Below are 24,088 nucleotides of genomic sequence, written 5' to 3'. Positions count from 1 at the left end.
GTACGTGCACCAATCATAATCCCACCCCACGCCATCAAACCACGGCCTCCATACAGGTCCCTTTCAAGGACATTAAGGGGTTCGTATCTGGTTCCTGGTTCATGCCAGATGAAAACCCGGCGAGAAATGTTTCAAATGGCTCTGAGTACTATGGGACTTAACATCTGAGGTCATCAGTCCCCTAGAACTTAGAACTACTTAAACCTAACTAACCTAAGGACATTACACGCATCCATGCCCGAGGCGGGATTCGAACCTGCGACCGTAGCGGTCGCGCAGTTCCAGACTTAAGCGCCTAGAACCGCTCGGCCGACCGCTGCGAGAATCACTATTCAGACTATACCTGGACTCGTCCTTGAACATAACCTGGGACCACTGTTCCAATGACCATGTACTATGTTCTTGACACCAGGCTTTAAGGGCCCTCGTGTGGCCACGGGTCTGTGAAATGCAACTTGCAGATCGTCGGACAAATATCCCATGTCTGTTCAGTCTGTAGACTGTGTGTCTGGAGACAGCTGTTCCAGTGGCTGCAGTAAGGTCCCGAGCAAGGCTACCTGCAGTACTCAGTGTCTGCGGGCACTGATGGTGAGATATCGTTCTTCTTGTGGTGTTGTACACTGTGGACGTCCCGTACTGTAGCGCCAGGACTCGTTTCCTGTGTACTGGAATCGTTACCATAATCTTGAGATCACACTTTGTGGCACACAGAGGGCTCATGCTACGACCTGCTGTGTTTGACTAGCCTCCAGTCGCCCTGGTATTCTATCCCTCATAAAGTCATCACTATGTGTTCTTTGAGCCATTTTCAACACACAGTCACCATTAGCACGTCTGAAAACGTCTGCACACTTACTCGGTGCACTGTACTCTGACATGCACCAATACACCTCTGCGTATGTGGACTGCTGCCAGCGCCACCTTGCGACGACCGCAGGTCACATGCACCGCATGGTCATACCCCGAGGTGATTTGAAACCGCAGACAGCCCACCAGAACGTTGTTTCAACATGTATCAGCATTATCCTTAACTTATGAGCATAAGGGTAGAAGATGGAACCCCTATACGCCGACGAAAGTGACAGATGTATTCGTAATTTCGAGTCAATGGACTGTCAGAGGCTCGTCAATGTTCACACTAGGTAACGATGAAAACTCCGTACAGCTTTCCCAGCTGTTGCTGTTGTCTATAAAAAGACTATGTCGAAAATCAGATGTGTAACACAGTTTTCATCTATACAATTAAGGCTATATCCTCTCGTGAACACTGTGCTGTATAGTAACATCCTTGATTTAAGTTAGTGCATTGCTTAGTATGATTCATGTTGTAGATAACATCTGTACGTACACAGAAATGGGTGGAAATAACGTGATTACCGTCTACCGTCTACTGTAGAATTTTAGAACTTGTTTTTTGCTCACGAATCATGTCATTTCTGGAAACCCAGAATCTACTCTGTAGGAATCAACATGGATTCCGGAAACAGCGATCGTGTGAGACCCAACTCGCTTTATTTGTTCATGAGACCCAGAAAATATTAGATACAGGCTTCCAGGTAGATGCCATTTTCCTTGACTTCCGGAAGGCGTTCGATACAGTTCCGCACTGTCGCCTGATAAACAAAGTATGTGTCTACGGAATATCAGACCAGCTGTGTGGCTGGATTGAAGAGTTTTTAGCAAACAGAACACAGCATGTTGTTCTCAATGGAGAGACGTCTACAGACGTTAAAGTAACCTCTGGAGTGCCACAGGGGAGTGTTATGGGACCATTGCTTTCCACAATATATATAAATGACCTAGTAGATAGTGTCGGAAGTTCCATGCGGCTTTTCGCGGATGATGCTGTAGTATACAGAGATGTTGCAGCATTAGAAAATTGCAGCGTAATGCAAGAAGATCTGCAGCGGATAGGCACTTGGTGCACGGAGTGGTAACTGACCCTTAACATAGACAAATGTAATGAACTGCGAATACATATAAAGAAGGATCCTGTATTGTATGACTATATGATACCGGAACAAACACTGGTAGCAGTTACTTCTGTAAAATATCTGGGAGTATGCGTACGGAACGATTTGAAGTGGAATGATCATATAAAATTAATTGTTGGTAGGCCGGGTGCCACGTTGAGATTCATTGGGGGAGTCCTTAGAAAATGTAGTCCATCAACAAAGGAGGTGGCTTACAAAACACTCGTTCGGCCTATACTTGAGTATTGCTCATCAGTGTGGGATCCGTACCAGGTCGGGTTGACAGAGGAGATAGAGAAGATCCAAAGAAGAGCGGCGCGTTTCGTCACATGATTATTTGGTAAGCGTGATAGCGTTACGGAGATGTTTAGGAAACTCAAGTGGCAGACTCTGCAAGAGAGGCGCTCTGCATATCGGTGTAGCTTCTTATTCAGGTTTCGAGAGGGAGCGTTTCTGAATGAGGTATCGAATATATTGATTCCCCCTACTTATACCTCCCGAGGAGCTCACGAATGTAAAATTAGAGAGATTCGAGCGCGCACGGAGGCTTTCCGGCAGTCGTTCTTCCCGCGAACCATACGCGACTGGAACAGGAAAGGGAGGTAATGACAGTGGCACGTGAAGTGCCCTCCGTCACACACCGTTGGGTGGCTTGCGGAGTATAAATGTAGATGTAGATGTAGGTGTGCAACTGTATTTAGATCATGTGGAAGGACGAGTGAAAGACTGTGTTTTATTGAGAAACTACCTGTTGGCTTCTGTCTCGGATTCTTCGGCTGACGTTTGTTTGATGATTTTTCTGATGTTACGCCAGCACAAATGGCTGGCATTGTCAAAGCTTCACCCTCCGGTGCGGGTGGTGGACTAGAGTCAAAGTCGCGGACGCAGATTACGAGTATATGTACCTGGTGCGCCAACGTTCAAGGGCTTATCCGCTGTTATTTCCGGTGAGTTTCTCCACTTGCGACCTTCCACGATCGTTCTCTACAGCTCAAGAATCCAAGATCCGATCACCTTGAGGATTTCTTCTTTCTTGTTGAGGCTATTGTCATGCCAGTGCGTTTCTACAGCTTCTCTGAACAAGAGGGTGTGATAGCTCTTCTCTACAGCAAAAACTTCTGTGTCGGCGAATTTTACAGAGTGGTCGATCACACACAGCGCGTGCTCCAAATGGTTCAAATGGCTCTAAGCACTATGGGACTTGACATCTGAGGTCATCAGTCCCTTAGCCTTAGAACTACTTAAACCTAACTAACCTAATGACTTCACAAACATCCATGCCTGAGGTAGGATTCGAACCTGCGACCGTAGCAGCAGCGTGGTTCTGGACTGAAGCGCTTAGAATCGCTCAGTCACAGCGGCCGGCGCGCTTGCTCCGCCACAGCCAATTTCTCCACCTGTTCCAACTAGCAACGCCATCGTATGTTCCATGATATTATTACTGATGGATCGTCCAGTGATTCCGACATAGACTTTTTCGCATTACGTGGTATGCAGTATATTTCCGACGTTGCATGTGAGCCCCTTTTCCTTTTCTCGATCTGATACACTCTTCGAAGTTCTTTGTCGGTTTGTAAATAGTCGTTACGCCGTGTTTGGCAATATACTCTGATTCTGTCCATCATTCTGGCGGTGTAAGGCGGTAAGGCTGTTCCCGACATTTCTTTTTCCGATGTCTCACCTCGATTGTCGGATTCTGTGACACTTCTTATGTAATTAAAGTACCCATTGCACCACAGAACGCTTTCCAGGCGTTACATTTCGTGTCTGAGGTGCTGCTGGAATGTCTTGCTCGGGCTATGAGCGTATTAATCATTCCTCTTTTCTGGATCGGGTGGTGATTTGATAGTGTGCAGGTATCGGTCCGTGTGTGTCGTGTTCGATACACGCTGCGTCCCAGGTTTTCATCATCCCTTATGGCCAGCACATCTAGAAAAGATAGCTGTTGGTCCATTTCTATCTCCATGGCGAATTTTTTCTTGGCTAGGAGGCTGTTCTAGTGTCTTAGGTCATGAGATATGGTGAAAACCTGGGACACAAAGGGTATTGGTAGCAGACAGCCCGATACCTGCACAGACTGTCAGATCACCACCCTATCCAGAAAAAGAGGCAAGATTAACACGCTCGTAAAGCGAACAAGACTCCTACGTGAGCCATAGCACCTAAGACGTGGGATGCAACACCTGGAATGCGTTTTGAGGAAGAATGGGTACTCCATAATGCGGCGTCGAATGTAATAAGACCTGCACCAAGGCGGCCGGACCTGCCCCGTAAGGGGCCTCCCAGCCAGTGACGCCAAACGCTCATTTCCATTTCATTTCCATCAGTTACATAAGAAGTGTCGCAGACTTCAACACTCGGTGAAGTGATACATCGGAAAAAGAAATGTCGAATACGCCCTTTATGCTGTTCGTTCCCAGAGTGATGGACAGAATCGGGCGTACATCGCGTAAACAGGGCGTAACGACTATTTATAAACCGACAGAGAAGATCGAAGAGTGTCTCAGATCGACAAAGGGGAAAAGGGACCCACTTGCAACGTCGGGCATACACCGCATACCATGTACATGTGGAAAAGTCTATGTTGAAATTACTGGACCACCAACCAACAACACTATCACCGAACATAAGGGTCATTGCAGGTGGGGAAATCGGCCGTGGAGACCGACCACATAGTGAAATTCGCAAACATGACATAGCCTTAACAAGAAAGAAGAAATCCTCAAGGTAATCGGATCCTGGCTTCCCGTGCTGCAACGAACGACCGTTGCAGGTAACAAGGGGGAAACCGCTCCGGAAATGACCACGGAAAAGTCCTTGAACATTGGCGCGAAAGGTACATATAACCTGTGACCCCGAGCTCGACTCCAGTCCAACACCAACAATGGTGGGTGAAGTCTTGAATGTCACCCATTAGTGCCAGCGAAACGTCAGAAAAATCATTAAACGTCGGCCAAAGAACCCGAGACAGAAGACGGCAGGCACATTGACAACAAGTGGCCACGAAAGCTTTAGTAATTTTGTACTGTGTCTTATTTCTACAATACTTTGGAGATGCAATAGATCTACTAAAAGAGATTGCTTGCACTACGCCTGTCAGTCTACACCTGCATCTACGTACTACACAGCAAGGCATCGTATGGTGCAGGACGGAGCGCCATATCACGAATTGCGTGGCCTCTCCCGCCGGAGGTTCGAGTCCTCCCTCGGACGTGTGTGTGTGTTATTCTTAGCATAAATTAAGTTAGTTAAGTAGTGTGTCAGTCTAGGAACCGATTACCTCAGCGATTGTTCCCTTGGGAATTCACACATTTGAACATTTTGATGAAGGGTATCACGTACGACTACTAAACATTTCTTTTCCTGTTCCACTTCGAAGGAGAGTGAGAGAGAAAAGACTGTCTAAAAGGCTACATTCAAGCCCTGATTTCTTGCATGTTGCCTTCGTGATCCCTACACGAAGTGTAAGTTGACGCAGTAGAATCTTTCTGCAGTCGACCTCAAATGCTGGTTTTCTAACTTCCTGCAATAGTGCCTCGCGAAATGAGTCTCGTCTTCCCTCCAAGGATTCCCATTTTAGTTCACGAAGTATCTCGGTGATATATGCGTGATACTCGAACCTACTGGTAACAAACCTAGCAGCACACCTGTGAATTGCTTCGTTGTCTTCCTTAAATCCGAGCTGGTGAGGACCCAAAACACTCAAACGGAACTCATGAATGGTCAAACTAGCGTTCTACACTGGACTGGCAAAAGACATGGGATGACTATAAGCAGATATACAGATGGCGGTGGTGTTACGTTCACAAGGTATCAAATGGCAGTGCATTGACGGAGCTGTCATGTATACGGAGGGAATAAACAGACTTTGAACGCGGAATGGTAGTTAGAACTAGACGCATAGGACATTACATTTCGGAAATCGTTAGGAAATTCAATATTCCCAGATTCACAGTGTCGAGAGTGTGCCGAGAATACCAAAATTCAGGCATTATCCCTCTCCACGGATAAGCAGTGTCGGATAGTCTTCACGTAACCACAGAGAGCAGCGGCGTTGGCGTAGAATTTTCAGTGCTAAAACACAACCAACACTATGTGAAATAACCGCAGAAATCAATGTTGGACGTACGACGAACGTATCCGTTAGGACATTGTGGCGAGATCTGCCTGCAGCGCCTCTCCTGGGCTAGTGGCCATACCGGATGGATGCTAGACGACTGGAAAACCGTGGCTTGGTCAGATGAGTCCCGATATCAGTTGGTAAGAGATGATGGTAGGGTTCGTATGTAGCGCAGACCCCACGAAGCCATAGACCCAAGTTGCCAACAAGGCACTGTGCGGCTTCACACACCTTTTTAAATAGGCTACAGCACGGGTATATGCTATAGTAATGAAAGCTTTCGATCGTATGTAGAAAGTGACCTCAACAGACTTCTTTTGCAGTGGGGCGCTACATCGCAAATTGGATGAACTCAAAAGATGGTTCTGATTAACTTTCTGCACGTTCGGAAGTCAAGAGAGACGAAGACTCAGTTTTGTGCATATCAGACACTCATAAAATTCCCTGTTTTTCACCAATTGCACCAGTTCCCTGATATCTCAGCTGGCAACTCCAAATATATCGATCGGTGCCTCGCTTTGACATTCAATGATCTTCCAAAAACTCATCAAGGAAATTCGGTCCTCATATCATCACATGACGATGACAGAATAAACAAATTCATGCACAGCCTTAACCATATTCCAAGATATCAATATTCTTGATTGAGAAACATGTCAAATATCACATTGATCGATGTATATTTTCACATTAATAGCCATACACTAACGCAAATGTTGTTAGTATCAGGTTCAAACGAGATATGATATTAAACATCGCATTTTTCCATTTCCAAACATAGCTCTCCATTATTACAAAACAGTTCAAAAATTACTTACATTTGTTAAGTCAAAGGCGCCGACAGGATGTTCTCTCGCCCGGTGGCCTTCACGTGGAGTGCAACAGCGGCCAGCTCACGGTCATCGGCGTCGGTGTCGTAAGATGCTGCAGCCTGCGTTATGGCGCCTTTACTCGACGTGAAACAAAAATGCTGCACCGGCAACAACTTCCCAATTATGGAGGGCTATAGAGGCAGCAGGGCCAGTATTTCTGCAGGGGACTTCCAACGAGTTACTGAGTCCCTGTAACGTCGAGTTGCTGCATTACGCTGGACAAAAGAAGGGCCGACGCCAAATTGCAAGCTATCCCTCTACTTTTGTCATCTCAATATATACACCGTGTCCTTTATGGATGAGCTACACTTTCTCACAATTCTTCCAGTAAAATGAAGTCTAGCATTCGCTTTTCCTACCACCAACCTGACGTTTCGAATCAATTTTCAATGTTAAGTCCATATATTTAATCGTTGTGACTGTGTAAAGCAGCATCCATCTAATGCTATATTCATACATTACAGGACTGTGTTTCCTATTCATCTTACATGCATTTTTCTAAATTTACAGAAAACTGCCATTCACCTCACCACACTCCTACAGTCATTCAATGACGACACCCTCCAACACAAGACAGTGTTATTAGTAAATAGCCATAAAATGCTGCTCATCCTGTCCATCAGATCATTTATGAAGCCTCGCCGTCGAGGACAGCTTATTGGGTTCTATTAATTAAAAAAGTCTTCGAGCCGGTCCCACATCTACGAACTTAAACCATATACTTTGAGCTTTACTGGAAATCTTTCTTTCTCTCTCTCTCTCTCTCTCTCTCTCTCTCTTTCCACCATCAGTCTTCCAACTGGTCTGATGCAGATCACCACGAAGTACTCGCCTGTACCAACGTTTTCGTCTCAGAATAGCACTTGCAACCTACGTTTTCGATTAACAGCTGGATGTATTCCAATCTATGTCTTCTCCTTCAGTTTTTACCCTCTGCGGCTCTCTCTAGTACTATGGATGTTGTTCCCTGACGTCTTAACAGATGTCCTATTATCCAGTCCCTTCTTATTGGTAGTGCTTTCTGTATATTCCTTTTCTCGCCAATTCTGTGGAGAACTTATTATTCCTTACCTTACTAGTTCAACAAATTTTTAGCGTTCTTGTTTAGCACCACATGTCATACGCTTCGATTATCTTCTGTTTTGTTTCTCCCACAGTTCATGTTTACTACCATACAACACTGTGCTCAAATCGTTCATTCTCAGGAATTGCTTTCTCAAGTCAAGGTCTATGTTTGATACTACCAGACTTCTCTTGGCCAGGAATACCCTTTTCACCAGTCCCAGTCTACTTTTTATTTGTTTCTTGCTTTGCCCAGCATGGGTTACTTTGCTGCCCAGATCGCAGAAGTCCTTGACTTTGTGTACTTCGTGATTCCCAATTCTGATGTTTAGTTTCTCTCTGTTCTCATGTCTGCTACTTCTCGTTACTATCATCTTTCTTCGGTATACTTCCAGTCTGTATTCTGTACCCATTAGAATTTTCATTTCATTCAACAGATCCTGTAATTCTTCTTCGCTTTCACAGAGGACAGCAGTGCCATCAGCGAATTTTATTATGCTGGCGTAAGCTGTCACCAGCACACAGGTCGGAAAAGAGGTTGCAAGAAGATAGCTACTAGGCACTGAATCCAGTGCGCCTGTAAAGAGAGAGGCCACAGACAGACTCGCAAGCAATGCGCCACAACTCCCTCTCGACTGTCAGTAGTTAGATCGCCACTGTGGACAAGAGGGTCCATTCAATTCCAATCAGTCACAGACAGTCATCCAGTAAGTCACCGTCTGTTACAGTCGCAGTCAGTCATAGTCACAGTCTCTAGCTCAGAGTCAGCACTTGGCGACCTGAGTAGTGTATATAGTGGGACTTGTACCTCATCAGCAGTGAAGCTAACGTGGACTATTACGGAAGAGCTTGTACTACAACAACTTGCTTAAAGATAAGTAGCTTCTTGTTCGTATGAATAAAGAGCCCTCTAAATGCATGTGCGCAGTTGTATTGTAGAAAGAGGATACTGGCCACCAAACAACATCCTCTCCTTGCTTCCCATGGCACAGGACTGTACAGTGGCAACGACAACACAAAAGAGGCGATGAAGATAGTTAAGTGCAGAAGATGATTTTGCTTGCATCTCTTGTGTTTTAGTTTTCAAGGGTGATCATTTTGCTAATTTGTTGTTGTGTTCTTGCATGTGTTCCAGAAGGGGAGCCGCAGAACTAATCAAGTTTCAATAAAATGAATACCCCAAGCTGCATTCAGCCGTTGATATACGTCAACGGGGACGGATGAAAATGTGTGCCCCTACTGGGAGTCGAACCCTGGATCTCCTGCTTACATGGCAAACGCTCTATCCATCTGAGCCACCGAGGACACAGAGGATAGTGCGAGGCTTTTTGCAGATTCCCTTAAGAGTTCGGGCACTGTTTGCGCATCCGCAAAGAAGAAGATAGTCAAATAGCCAGTGAGTCTCAACTATATATATATATATATATATATATATATATATATATATATATATATATATACCATCTTCATATACTAATCAAGTTTCTCTTTTCAGAGGCTTTGCTTACTTTTTACTATAACGTATTAGTGTAAACCAAGGCTACCCCGCCCCCTCCACTCCTGAGCCCGCGCGTCAGCCGCAGACGACCAATGTGATGGATTTAACACAAATTTTTCAGTTTCAGAACCAACTATTTCTATCTTGCTGACGACAGTATGACAACTACTGGCTGCACAAGCTGCGTCGGCGGCACAACAGCCCAACAAATCAGAGCAAGTGCCGCCGACCTGTATACCACCGTTCCGGCAATTTAACGACACAGAAGAGGAATGGCTCGAGTAATTGACACAGTTCCAAGCACATTGTGAAGTTCATCGAGTTCAAGGTACTGTAAACCTACAATACTTTCTTCCGAATGCGGAGTCCCCAGTGTTCAGGTTAATACAAAAATTGTTCCCAATAGCTATGACGAAGTAATTGCTGCATTAATTCACTATTATGTCCAGAAAGTCCAAGTAGCTGCAGCTGGATATCAGATCTTTCGCTTGGAGAAAAAGCCAGAACAGACGTACCGTCAGTGGCACACAGAATAAACGGGCAAGACTAGGATGCGTAAATTTAAGTGTACTTGTGGCTACTTTTAGAGTGATTTAATGATTAGGGATGCAATAACATACGATGTGCCAGATAGCAGAATACGAGAACAGTTGCTAAAGTACTCTGATCCATCCCTTCCTCACGTGTTGCAAATCTCAGAGCAATATCATTCGGGTGCCATAGCAGCCAATAAGTTTGACCAAGCCTCGATCTGTCGGATCGAGTCGCCCCATGCTCGTTACCGCCCCAAACAGCCACAACAACTAGCGCGTAAACAGACCTGTGAATTTAGTGAAGTCTTCCCTAGGTGCTTTGCTCGCCACAAAAGGCGGGATTGCCCATCCCGTAACGCCACTTGTTACACGTGTGGAAAAAAAGGCCATATCCAAGCAGGTTGTTTGCAACGGCACAAAAACGCCAATTTGCCCGCTCCCCGCAAAAAAACAGGCTCTTGCAAATGCAGTGAACATAGTGTTTTCCAAACCTACAACAGGTTCTGACAAAAGTAAGAGTAAGGTTGTGCCTCCTCACCCTAGAGCTGTGCAACGACGTTCTAACAAACTATTGGTCTTATTACGAATTGCTGGCCGTCGAGTGAACTTTAGGTTAGACACAGGTTCCTCAGTAAATTTGATCAATCGTGCCACGTTCGAACAATTAAGCTCACCAAGCCTGCTTACAATGGACAGGAAATTCCTGTGCATGGACAGTTTAGTTCGCCTGCCTCTTACAAGTTTCTCTCTAGGACAGTGAATTTTAATGTGTTGAAATCAAGAGACAGTGAGAACATATTCGATTTAGGTGCCTTTGATTTGTTTCGTACTCTCAGTCTCTAAATTTTCACCAAAAGATAGTGTCGCTAGCTTGCTTAAAGAATTTCCTAAACTATTTTCAGGAGGAATGGGGACAGATAGTAACTTTGTAGTGCACGTTACATTGAAAGACAATGCGCAGCCTAAGTTTTTTCGTGCCCTCACCGTTCGAATTCATTTTGGAGACAAAATAGCCAGTAAATTGAAAGAATTGCAAGACAATGGTCTAATTTCTTCCACCCAAGCTAGTCAATGGGAAAGTCCTCTCGTTTTGTTGCCAGAGACTTCTGGTCGCATTCGCATTTGTGTGAACTTAAAGTCGACAGTCAACACACACACAATAGTTGATACTTATCCGTTACCTCGCCATGAGGAACTCATGACTTGGTGCAGAACGTCACTTTTCTAAGATAGATTTGCGTGATGCCTATTTGCAAATTCCATTGGATGAAGAATCACAGAAAGTGTTTGTTGTAAATACACACTTAGGAGTGTTCAAGTATTTACGTTTGCCCTTCGCAGTGCTTCCACATCCGCCATTTTTCGACTTTAATTCGAACAGGTGACTGCAAAATGCCATTTTGTTCAAACTACCTTGACGATTTGTTGTATCAGGTCGTACACCAGAGGAACACATTGCCAATTTGCGTACTCTTTTTTCGAGTGTGGTTAGAAGCAAGACTCAAGTGTCGTCTCGAAAAGTGTGACTTTTTTCAAATTGAACTACAGCACTTAGGTCATATGATGAACAGTCAGGGGATGCATCCTCTCCAATCTCATTTGCTTGCAATCCGTGACCTGCCTGTTCCTCGCAACATGTCTGAACTGCAGTCAGTACTAGGCAAGATGACATACTACATTCGCTTCATACCGCATGCCGCTCAGATCGCGACTCCATTGCGTCGCTTACGCCCAAAAATGTACCTTTTGTGAGGACTAAAGACTGTCAAGACGTATTTCAGAAACTCAGAAATGCCTTGCTCAGTGACAGATATTTAGTACATATACACCTATCATGACAGTAGGTCATAATCATCAGAAATGTCACAAATAGAGCTTGAGCATCGCAGTGTGTATCACTTTTCTTTTTTTATTCATCAGTCTTCTGACTGGTGTGATGCAGCTCGCCACGCATCCAACCCCTGTACCATCTTCTTCATCTCAGAGTAGTACTTACAACCTACGTCCTCAATCATTTGCTGCACGTATTTCAGTCCCTGTCTTACTCTACAATTTATATCCTTTACAGGTCCTTCTAGCACCAAGGAAGTTATTCCTTGATGTATTAACAGATGTCCTATCATCCTGTCCCTTCTTCTTGTCAGTGCTTTCCATATATTCCTTTCCTCTCCGATTCTGTGCAGAACCTCCTCATCGCCCTCATTCCCCCTCAGTCCACCTAATTTTCAGCATTCATCTGTAGCACCACATCTCAAATGCTTCTATTCTCTTCTGTTCCAGTTTTCCCACAGTCCATGTTTCACTACCATACAATGCTGTGCTCCAAACATACATTATCAGAAATTTCTCCCTCAAATTAAGGCCTGTGTTTGACACTAGTGTACTTCTCTTGGCCCGGACTGCCCCTTCTGTCACTGCTAGTCTCCTTTTTATGTCATCCTTGTTCTGTCCGTCACGCATTATTTTTTCCCTGGGTTGCAAAATTCTACAATGTCATCTACTTTATGATCACCAGACCTGACGATGAGTTTCTCACTATTTTTATTTCTGCTCCTTCTCATTACTTTCGTCCTCCTTCGATTTACTCTCGGTCCATACTCTGTATTCATTAAACTGTTCATTCCATTTAGCAGATCCTGTAATTCTTCATCACATTCACTGAGGATAGGAGTGCCAACAGCGAATCTTATGACATCCTTTTACTCTGAATTTTAACCCCACTCTTGAACATTTCTTTTATTTCCATAATTTACTCTTCGATGTACAGATTAAACACTACGGGTGAAAGACTACATACCTGTCTTACATCCTCCTTAGTCCGAGCACTTCGTTCTTGGTCTCCCTGTCTTATTGTTCCCTCCTGCTCTTGTACGAGTTCATGTTGTGTATTACCCGTATCTCCCTACAAAAAAATGGTTCAAATGGCTCTGACCACTATGCGACTTAACATCTCAGGACATCAGTCCCATAGAACTTAGAACTACTTAAACCTACCTAACCTAAGGACATCACACACAACCATGCCCGAGGCAGGATTCGAACCTGCGACCGTAGCGGTCGCGCGGTTCCAGATTGAAGCGCCTAGAACCGCTCGGCCACACCGGCCGGCTACCTCCGTACAGCTTAGGCCTATTTTTCTCAGAATTTCGAACATCTTGCACCATTTCACATTTTGAACGCTTTTCAATGTCGACATCCTATGAACGTTTCTTGATTTTTCTTTAGTCTTGCTTCCATTACCAACCGCAACGTCTCAACTGCCTCTCTCTGATCGTCATCTAACCCAGCCTCAGTGTTCTTTTCCATTCTTCTGTATATTATTCTTGTCACTGATTGTGCCACAATTTTCGCACACACCAACTCTTGCAGTTTCCGAAATTGTGTGGATGATATTTTTCCGAGAGTCACACTGTATATCGCCAGACCCATACATCCTAAACTCAACTTCCCTAAGGTATTGCAGAAATTCCGATGGAATGTTGTCTATTCCTTTTGCCTTATTTGGTTTTAAGTCTTCTAAAGCTCTTCTAAATACTGATTCTAGTAGAAAATTCTGATTCTGTTTCTTTCCTTTCGACTCGTGTTTCTTCTTCTATCACATCATCAAGTAAGTCCTCCCTCTCATAGAGGCTTCAATGTGAACTTTCCTTCTATCAGCTCTCTCCTCTGCAATTAACACTGGAATTCCCACTGCACTCTTAATGTTACAACCTTTGCTTTTAATTTCACCGAATGCTGTTTTGACTTTTCTATATGCTGAGTCAGTCCTCCCGACAATGACTTCTTTTTCAATTTCTTCACATTTTGCATCTAGCCATTTCTTCTTACCTTCCAAACACTTCATATTTATTTCATTCCTCAGCGGCCTTTATTTTTTTATGCCTGAATTTCCCTGAAAATTTTTGTTCTTCCTTCTTTCATCGACCGACTGAAATATTTCTTTGGTTACCGACGGTTTCTTCGCAGTTGCATTCTTTGTACATATGTTTCTCTGTCCAACTTCTGTGATTGCCTTTTTTAGGCATTTCCATTTCTCTTCAACTGAACTGCAGCTATTCCTTATCGCAGTATCTATGGCCTCAGAGAACATCAAGCGTATGTCTTTATTCTTTGTACTTCCGCATCACACTATTTTGCGTACTGATTCTTCCTGACTAATCTCTTAAACTTCAGCCTACTCTTCATCACTACTAAATTGTGATCTAAGTCTATATCTGCTCCTGGGTACTCTTTGCAGTCCGTCATCTGACTTCGGAATCTCTGTCTGACCGTTATGTAATCTAACTAGAATCTCCCCTGATCTCCCGGCCTGTTCCGAGTATACCTCCTCCACTTGTGATTCTTGAAAAGAGCATTCGGTATTACTAACTGAAGTTCATTGCTGATCTCAGTTAGTCTTTCTCTTCTCTCATTCCTAGTACAAAGCCCATGTTCTCCTGAAACCCTTTCTTCTGCTCCTTCTTATGTAACCCCATTCCACTTCCCCATAACTATTAGATTTTTACCTCCCTTTCTGTACTGAATTACGCATCCAGTATCTTCCTATACTTTCTCCACCTTTTCGTCTTCAGCTTGCGACGTCGTAATGAATACCTGAACTATCGTTGTCGGAGTTGGTCTGCTATCGACTCTGATGAGGATAACCCTGTCACTGAACTGTTCCCAGTAATTCATCTTTTGCCCCGCCTTCCTATCAGTATGAGCCCACTAATCAGTACGACGTTGTGCTCTATTTAGCTAGGATGCGTGCACTGAGTCAGGAAGGAAGGATATAAAAAAGTCACCGTATACTCTCCTGAGGCAAGGTGACCCAAAATGTCATAACTTGTCCCTCATATCCCAAATATTGGCGCTAGGATGAATCTGACGCCCTAGCTGGTCTCACACATGCCGTTTTGGGGACGGATCTGGGTATCCAGCTCATCACAACAGCACCTCAATATCACGCAGACATTTCAAGGAGACAGGTGCCCTCAGTGGACGAACATTGTGGTGTTGAAAAATGGCACTTCGATACTGTCGTGTGAGAGTTAATACATGAGGATGTAGGATGTCTGTGACGTACTGTAATGCAGAATTTTCTCTATCACTTCCAGCCGTGATCTGAAGTCATATCTTAGGGCTCCCCACACTATGACTCCATCAGCAACACGGCTGTGCCTCTCCAGAGCACTGGAAGAATGGAATGTCTCTCCACACCACTGCCGTAATCACAGTCGATTGTCATCCATCGTAATGCAGAACCACGAGTCATCGATGAACGCAGTGCGACCCGTTCGTCAGCAGTCCGTGCATCGCGTTCACGACACCAGCCTGCAGTCCTTTGTGCCACGGTGTTACCGGCAGCCTATACATGGGGCAGTAGTCCCCTAGTCCAGCTACTACTAGTCTACGACCACATAGTGAGGGATGACACAGAAATCTGCAGGGATTAGGACGGCAAAACGTAGGTTTTGGGGGGTGTCCGAAAACTTTTGATAACGTAGTGTGTGAAACTTTTGAAGGATTACGGTGTGGTTGGTGCATAGTAGGGTGATTCCCCCTGCTTGTGGTCAGACGTTGTCGACCTTAAACTAGACAACGAGTAAGCCTGCCTTCAGCATCCCACGCAGTGAAACATCAGTCCGCTGTCACACCAGAATGCTCCACAAATCTGGATATTGCACGATTTTACCATTCGGCCAAATGTAAACTCACAATGGGCCCATTTCAGACTCTATCAGATGCTTGTAATACTGCCTTATATGAGTATGGGGCATATCTGTGACCTCCACAGCAAGTACTCAACATTTCACGCTGTTGACGCCCCTCATACACCGTAATAGGCCTGGTAACAATACTAAACACAAACAAAATTAATGCACTTTGTCACACAGAATTGCAACTCTCATCGTTTACATACCCGCCGGCGGTATGTAAGTGTACAAAGTTTCACAGACATCAGTACATGTCTTCCGGATACTTAATTTTTTTGTCAGGGAGTGTACATCAATGACTTTTTCAATAGTGTTAGTTGTGGGGAAAATTTCTATTTGTTGGTGGTAGCAATACTACAAACTCTGAGGAAACACCAGATCTCCATGCAGAGAAAGCGGCTGAAAGCCTCAATGAAATTTACAACTGACAAATATGCAATAGAGTGACATTGAAAATAAAGAAATCAGATACCGTGTATACACTATGTAATCAAAACTGTCCGGACACCTGGCTGACAATGACTTACAAGTTCGTGGCGCCCTCCATCGTTAATACTGGAATCCAATATGGTGTTGGCCCACCCTTAGCCTTGATGACAGGTTCCACTCTCGCAGGCATACTCTCAGTCAGGTGTTGGAATGTTTCTTGGGGAATGGCAGCCCATTCTTCAGGGAGTGCTGTACTATGGAGAGGTATCGATGTCGGTCGGTGAGGCCTGGCACGAAGTCGGCGTTCCAAAACATCCCAAAGGTGTTCTGTAGGATTCAGGTCACGACTCTGTGCAGGCCAGTCCATTACAGGGGTGTTATTGTCATATAACCACTCCACCACAGGCCGTGCATTATGAATAGGTGCTCGATCGTGTCGAAAGATACATTCGCCATCCCCGAATTGCTCTTCAACAGTGGGAAGCAAGAAGGTGCTTAAAACATCAATGTAGGACTGTGATGTGATAGTGACACCCAAAACAACAAGGGGTGCAAGCCCCCTCCATGAAAAGCACGACCACACCATAACACTACCGCCTCTGAATTTTACTGTTGGCACTACACACGCTGGCAGATGACATCCACCGGGCATTCGCCATATCCACACCCTGCCATCGGATCGCTACATTGTGTACTGTGATTCATCACTCCACACAACGGTTTTTCACTGTTCAATCATCCAATGTTTACCCTCCTTACACCAAGCGAGGCGTCGTTTGGCATTTACCGGCTTGATGTGTGGCTTATGAGCAGCCGCTCGTCCGTGAAATCTAAGTTTTCTCACCTCCCGCCTAACTCTCATAGTACTTGCAGTGGATCCTGATGTAGTATGGAATTCCTGTGTGATGATCTGGATAGATGTCAGCCTATTACACATTACGACGGTCTCTCTCAGTCAACAGACGAGGTCGGCCTGTACGCTTTTGTGCTATACGTGTCCCTTCACGTTTCCACTTCACTATAACATCGTAAATAGTGGACCTAGGGATGTTTAGGAGTGTGAAAATCTCGCGTACATATCTATGACACAAGTGACACCCAATCACCTGTCAACGTTCGAAGTCCGTGAGTTTCGCAGAGCGCCCCATTCTTCTCTCTCACGATGTCTAATGACTACTGAGGTCACTAATATGAACTACCTGGCAGTAGGTGGCAGCTCAATGCACCTAATATGAAAAACGTATGTTTTGGGGGGTGTCCGAATCCTTTAGATAACGTAGTGTATGAAACCTTTGAAAAGGTTCCATATTTGGGAGACCATTGTGGACGTGTCGTACAATATCTTCCGTTATGAGGGCCACATAGAATAATTATTTTGCTGTATGATTGTATAAATTATCCAGATATAAGCGACTTGATCAGGTTATTCCCAGAGGAGAATTTAGTTTGGATGGGATCGACAGACGGAGTTCCGATTTCATAGACAGTGCGACAACCGACTCGCTTAGATCTGCAGATACTGTTGTATGGAACAACCCAACAGCTGACTGTTGTGGGCGGCAATAAGTATTGGCAAACCTACTGTAGGTCAAAGTCAACGGTCTTGGGGACTTGAATCCCATGGAATTTGCACGAATTTTCTTGTACTGTAACCTTGCCGGTACTACATCAACTGCTGGCGAGCGGGAAATTGTGCTTCTGGAGTGGTAGCACCTGTCAGAAACTCATCAGCAAGACTGCCGCGTTCCCACGGAAGTGTGTAAGGGACACGAGCGCGGAGTCGCTGGCGACCAACGGGGGGAACAGGTTTATTACGTAAGCACACAATAAAATACATACGCGGCTGTATTGTCCGCTGAACGGGCTAAAGCTCCTACTGAGACATAAAAATTGTATAGTCCCATTCAACATTTTGTTTACGAAAGGAGCATGGCATCATCCAGAAAACTTAAGTACTAAATTGCTAATTCATTAAATCCATGCTGACACTGGATGGCAGCAACTCTGGTCAGGAACACCACGACCAAGTACGCTGTGGAACATTGTTGGCCTACTGAGGCGATGACATGACGTGCTGAAAGACAGTAATTGAAGCTGCTTCGTCCAGTTTCCAGTAATTCTGTTGGTACAAAGAGTCTTAACCTTCGCCGAAATGCAATGCACTGTAATTAAATTTAGATCTCAAGATGAACTGTGGAAATAGTCGAAATCAGTAATCCAAATGAATGTAAAACATCTTTGTCGTCTTCCATTTTGTTAAAAGTGACCAAGGTGCAGTTCGATGTTATACCTTTGGCCACAAATAGTTTCCTGTCTTAAGTCACATAGAGAAGAATTTCAGAGCACTGCATTAATATATTCTGCTTTCTCATACTATGTCTGAAAGTATTAATATATTGTCCTATGTAGAATATAATAATGAATAACATGAACAGCTTGTGTTTATACATTGAAGCGCTAAAGAACCTGGTATAGACATGCATGTTCAGATAAAGAGATTACAAATATATGTAAACCGCAGAATATGGGGCTGGGGTCGGTAACGCCTGTAGAAGACAGTTGTGTGGTGCAGTTATTAGATTGGTTACTGCTGCTACAACAGCAGATTTTCCTGATTTAAGTGAGTTTGAACGTGGTACTACAGTCGGCACGCGAGTGATGGGACACAGCATCTCCAAGGTAACGATGAAATGGGGATTTTCCCGTACGACCATTTCACGAGTGTGCCGTCAATAGCAGGAATCCGGTAAAAAATCAAATCTCCGACATCGCTGCCGCCGGAAAAAGATCCTGCAAAAAAGGGACCAACGATGACTGAAGAGAATCGTTCAACTTGACAGAACTGCAACCCTTCCGCAAATTGCTGAAGATTTCATTGCTGGACCATCAACAAGTGTTAGTGTGTGAACCATTCAATGAAACATCATAGACACGGGCTTTTTTTTACACCTCACCTGGACCCGTCAGCACCGACATTGGACTGTTTATGACTGGAAATCTTGTTTCAGATTGTATCGAGTGGATGGACGTGTACGGGAATGGAGAGAACCTCAATCTATGGACCCTGCATTTCAGCAAGAGACAGGTCAAGCTGTTGGAGGCTCTCTAATGGTGTGGGTCATGTGCAGTTGGAGTGACATGGGACCCCTGATAAGTCTAGACACGACTCTGATAGGTGACACGTACGTAAGCATCCTATCTGATCACCTGCATCCATTCATGTCCACTGTGCATTCGACGGATTTGGGCAATTCCAGCAGAACACTGTGACACCCCGCATGTCCAGAATTGCAACTGAGTGGGTGGCTGCAGGAACAGTGTTTTGAGTTTAAACACTTCACCTGGGCACCAAGCTCCCCAGACATGAACATTATTGAGTATACCTGGAATGCCTTGCAATGTGCTGTTCAGAAGAGATCTCCACCCCGTCGTACTCTTACGGATTTATGGACAACCCTGCAGGCTTCATGGTGTCATTCCCTCCAGCACTACTTCAGACAGTCGAGTCCATGCCACGTCGTGTTGTGGCACTCTTGCGTGGTTGCGGGAAACCTACACAAATTAGGCAGGTGTACCAGTTTCTTTGAATTTTTAGCGTATAATGAGTGGAAACTCTCCAACTAGTCTGAGCAGTGTAACGAAGGGAGAGTGTTGACGGAATCTTACTGTCACTAAATTCATTTGACTGCTTTAAAATATCGTCGACAAAAGAAAGAAGAAATATCCACGGATGGAGCATCTGAACTGGACATATCTCAATAACGACAAGTAGGACCCCTGTCTCATCCATGACGGCAGTAATTCATGCTGCTCATCCCTGACCAGGCAGAAGATATCTACGGCTTCTATTCTTTTGAGTTGACCCCAATTCGGCGACTTACGTGCCGATGGGGATGAGATGATAATGATGATGATGAAGACAACACAACACCCAGTCCCTGAGTGGAGAAAATCTCCGATCCAGCCGGGAATCGAACCCGGGCGTCTTGGCATGACAATCCGTCGCACTGACCATTCAGCTATCGGGGCGGACATCTGTAGGTAGCGCACGGATTGCGCATATGGAAACGCAGTGTTCCCAAAGGACAGGGACCCGTGACAGAATCGCAGATCAGTAGACAATTTCCGCCTTTCTCAAATGTTCATCTAAATTAATTATGCAACTGGGTTCATTGCAAACCAGCGCTACAAACTGGTTCCTCAAATATTTACATGTAATTGAATAATGGGGCTTAATGTCCGTCACATCCTTCATATAAGCAAGATCTGGGTTTCATTGATGTACAACAATATACACTGCTGGCCACCGTAAATGCAACACCAATAAAGACAAGAGGTAGCACAACAAAATTTATTTTGTAGATAACATGTTGACCAAGTATCAAATGATTACGTTCAAAAATGGTTCAAATGGCTCTGAGCACTATGGGACTTAACTGCTGTGGTCATCAGTCCCCTAGAACTTAGAACTACTTAAACCTAACTAACCTAAGGACATCACACACATCCATGCCCGAGGCGGGATTCGAACCTGCGACCGTAGCGGTCGTGCGGTTCCAGACTGTAGCGCCTTTAACCGCTCGGCCACTCCGTCCGGCAAATGATTACGTTTACAGACGTCTGTGACATGTGGTTCCTGCCAGAATCAGTAGCCAGAGTAGCCGCCATTGTTGGAGATCACCGCTGCCACACGTCTCGGCATTGAGTCAAAGAGACCTTGGATGTGTTCCTGGGGTACAGCAGCCCAAGCAGCTTCCACACGTTGCCAAAGATCATCTGGTGTGGCAGCTGGGGATGTAATATGGGTCACTCGTTGAGCAACCATGGACCACATGTTTTCTATCGGCGAAAGATCCGGAGAGCGAGCCGGCCAGGGAAGCAATTCAATCTGGTTATTGACGAAGAACCTTTGGACAATGCGTGCCACGTGTGGTCGCGCATTATCCTGTTGAAATATAGCTGTGGCCGAGCCCTGAAGGTAAGGAAGGACAACTGGCTCCAGCACCTCGGATATGTAGCGCCGGCTATTTAAAGTACTGGCAATGCGTACTAGAGGCGTGCGAGAGTAATATCCAATACCGCCCCATACCATAATACCCGGTGCAAGACCAGTGTGGCGGTGCATAATGCAGCTGTCCAGCATCCTCTCTCCACGGTGTCTCCACACTCGAATCCGACCATCGTGGTCCTGCAGACAGAAGCGTGCCTCGTCAGTAAAGACAACGTCATTACATTCTGCCGTCCACATCCGTCTGTCATCACACCATTGGCGACGGAGACGTCTGTGGTTCTGCGTCAATGGTAGACGAAGCAATGGACGTCTTGCGGACAGACCACTGCTGTAAACGGCGTCGAATGGTACGCGCAGACACTGGATGATGCGTTACAGACGCAATGTGCTGTGCTATGGTTCGGGATGTCACTGAGCGATCCGTCACTGCCATGCGCACAATTTGCCTATCAGCACGTGCAGTGGTGCACCGAGGTGAATGCGATCGACCACGTCGGTCCGTCGTACCCTCCTCCATCCAACGGTCACATATCCGCATTACAGTTGTTTGGTTTCGTCCAACACGACTAGCGATTTCTCTGTATGATAATCCACAATCTCGGTTAGCCACTATCCTTCCTCTGTCGAACTCGGATACTTGATCAAAAGATGTTCGCTGTTGTCTACGAGGCATAACTGATCGTCTTGTGAAACAACCACAAGGTAAACACACGTGCCGAACGTACACTCGCCGAAATCGCCAAGCCTTAAATGGCGCTATGAGGTGGCGCCACAGGCGCGCGTGATGTGCGTCTGCGCTGAAATTCTAATCAGTTGCATATCTCATCGCTGCAAACTCATGGTGTAAATTTCACTTGATTCGGATGCTTCCTTCAGGGTGTTGCATTTACGGTGGCCAGCAGTGTACAATCGGTGCGTAGAAGACAGGCCGTCTTCCTCAGTTAGACACGTGATTGACAAATATCACAGTGCACGAATACTGGAATCCCAGAAGAGTCTATGTTTCGCGTGGTATTGCTTTGATGGGAGTGAAAACCTTTTTTTAGTTCGTCTTCTACGCTGTGACGTTCCACTGCGTTACCTTGCCAACGCTATAGCGAAACTGAGAGATAGGCTTCTTCACCGTGGGTATTAATGACCGTACCGTCGAGCCTGAATAGGTTTTTAGGTTGTCTTCCACGCTGAATCTCCATCTTAGTATGTGAAAGGCAGCTCACAAAGAACTGGAACAAATAAACATTGAGAGTCAAATACGATACGTAGATACGCATGTGTACAAGTCACACAAGCCACACAGACTATGAGATGAGAGAAGTGGTGATCGACCACAGAATAGTAAAATTTTTATATGGATGATGGACGAGCGTCGTCGGCGTAGGAATGGGAATATGGCTACAGAAAGACTGTGTGTGTGTGTGTGTGTGTGTGTGAGAGAGAGAGAGAGAGAGAGAGAGAGAGAGAGAGATGTGACACATACAAAATTGAAGTATTTCGTAAAGAAAGCTAGAACTATACCACATGTGAAGGTCAAGGTTACTGGAATAATTTTCCGTTCCACGATGAAAAGTGGAACTGTATCGGAATCGTCACCTGTCGTATTTAACACATTTCTCACTTTTTAAAGAGAGGTTTCATTAGAACCACTGATGAGCGTTACACAATTGTACTGATCTTCTCTAGAGCTCTTGAATATCATTAAATAGTAGATAATTCCAATGCATAAAAATCTTCAGTACTTTTAATATTTCAGTGGATTCAGCGGATTAGTCAGTAATGAGTTTTGTCCATATGATACAACTCCGTTTCATTGAATTACAAGTGTACAATATTGCTACGATATCTTGACTAGCATATGAATATAAAAGGTGGGAGATATTTCGATTTATTAACTCACAATACGTATACACAACTCCTAAAAAATTCGATTATTCTCTGTATAAACGGCTCTATTGATATGTTAAAAAAATCGGAAAGTGGCAACGAAGAGATAGAGAACGCAGGAAAGAGTGACAGTTCTTCAAGTGTCCGTTGAGGAAAGGAAATCTAAAGATTTTAATTTATTTATTTTTCTGCTAATCGCGTTTGATTGTCCCGTTGAGGGTAGGTGGGTAATCGCAGTGTGGCTTCTCTAGCCGTACAAATCCTTGTTGTGTGATGATGCGGCGAAGAGTGTGTAGTGATCGCCCTGGCGTTGTTGTTCATGGTGCTAAACGCCCGGCTCAGTACTGGTAGATGGAATGCGATAATGTGGACGAAGAATGGAGTAGAATCTGGAAAAAAGCTGATTTCGTGTGCGTAGAGTTGGAGGAGGAGCATTTTTAGACAAATGTTACCGCGGGTGAGGGTATTAACGAAACCATACCGTGGTGGTGGAGGAGATAAGATACAACGTGATGGAAAATGCTGTACTGGGTGGCAGTGGGGTAATACATGGGTTCCTTACCAAAGAAAATCGTAGAAGAAAGTTGTTCTAAAATAATGTGACGATTGTATTAAGACGCAGTATGTGGCGTTGTAAGAACATGATTTTTTTGCTCACGACGAAATAGATGAATATTTTGAAAGACGATGGTAGATTCCAGAAATTTACAGAACGGCATTCTGACGACAGCATAAGCCACTTTGTGAAAACATATCCTTAATATACGAAACAGGATTGATTTGTCTTCGTCTGGCGAGCAAGAACAATACACTAGTATTTGCTTTAGACATTATTCACGACTTTACTCTCGTCTTTCAATACTATTATAAGGTATTTATAGACCAGATAATGATCAAAATAGATGCGAAAAGGTTTTCATAGTAAAGAGATTATTACACAGCAGCTCACGATGTTCGAAAAATGACATTTTACTTAAAGAGAGGTATTTACAGAAATGCGAGAAGGATGTAGG

Source organism: Schistocerca nitens, chromosome 2, assembly GCF_023898315.1.
Source record: "Schistocerca nitens isolate TAMUIC-IGC-003100 chromosome 2, iqSchNite1.1, whole genome shotgun sequence".
Taxonomy (NCBI): domain Eukaryota; kingdom Metazoa; phylum Arthropoda; class Insecta; order Orthoptera; family Acrididae; genus Schistocerca; species Schistocerca nitens.
This window is presented reverse-complemented; position numbering follows the sequence as displayed.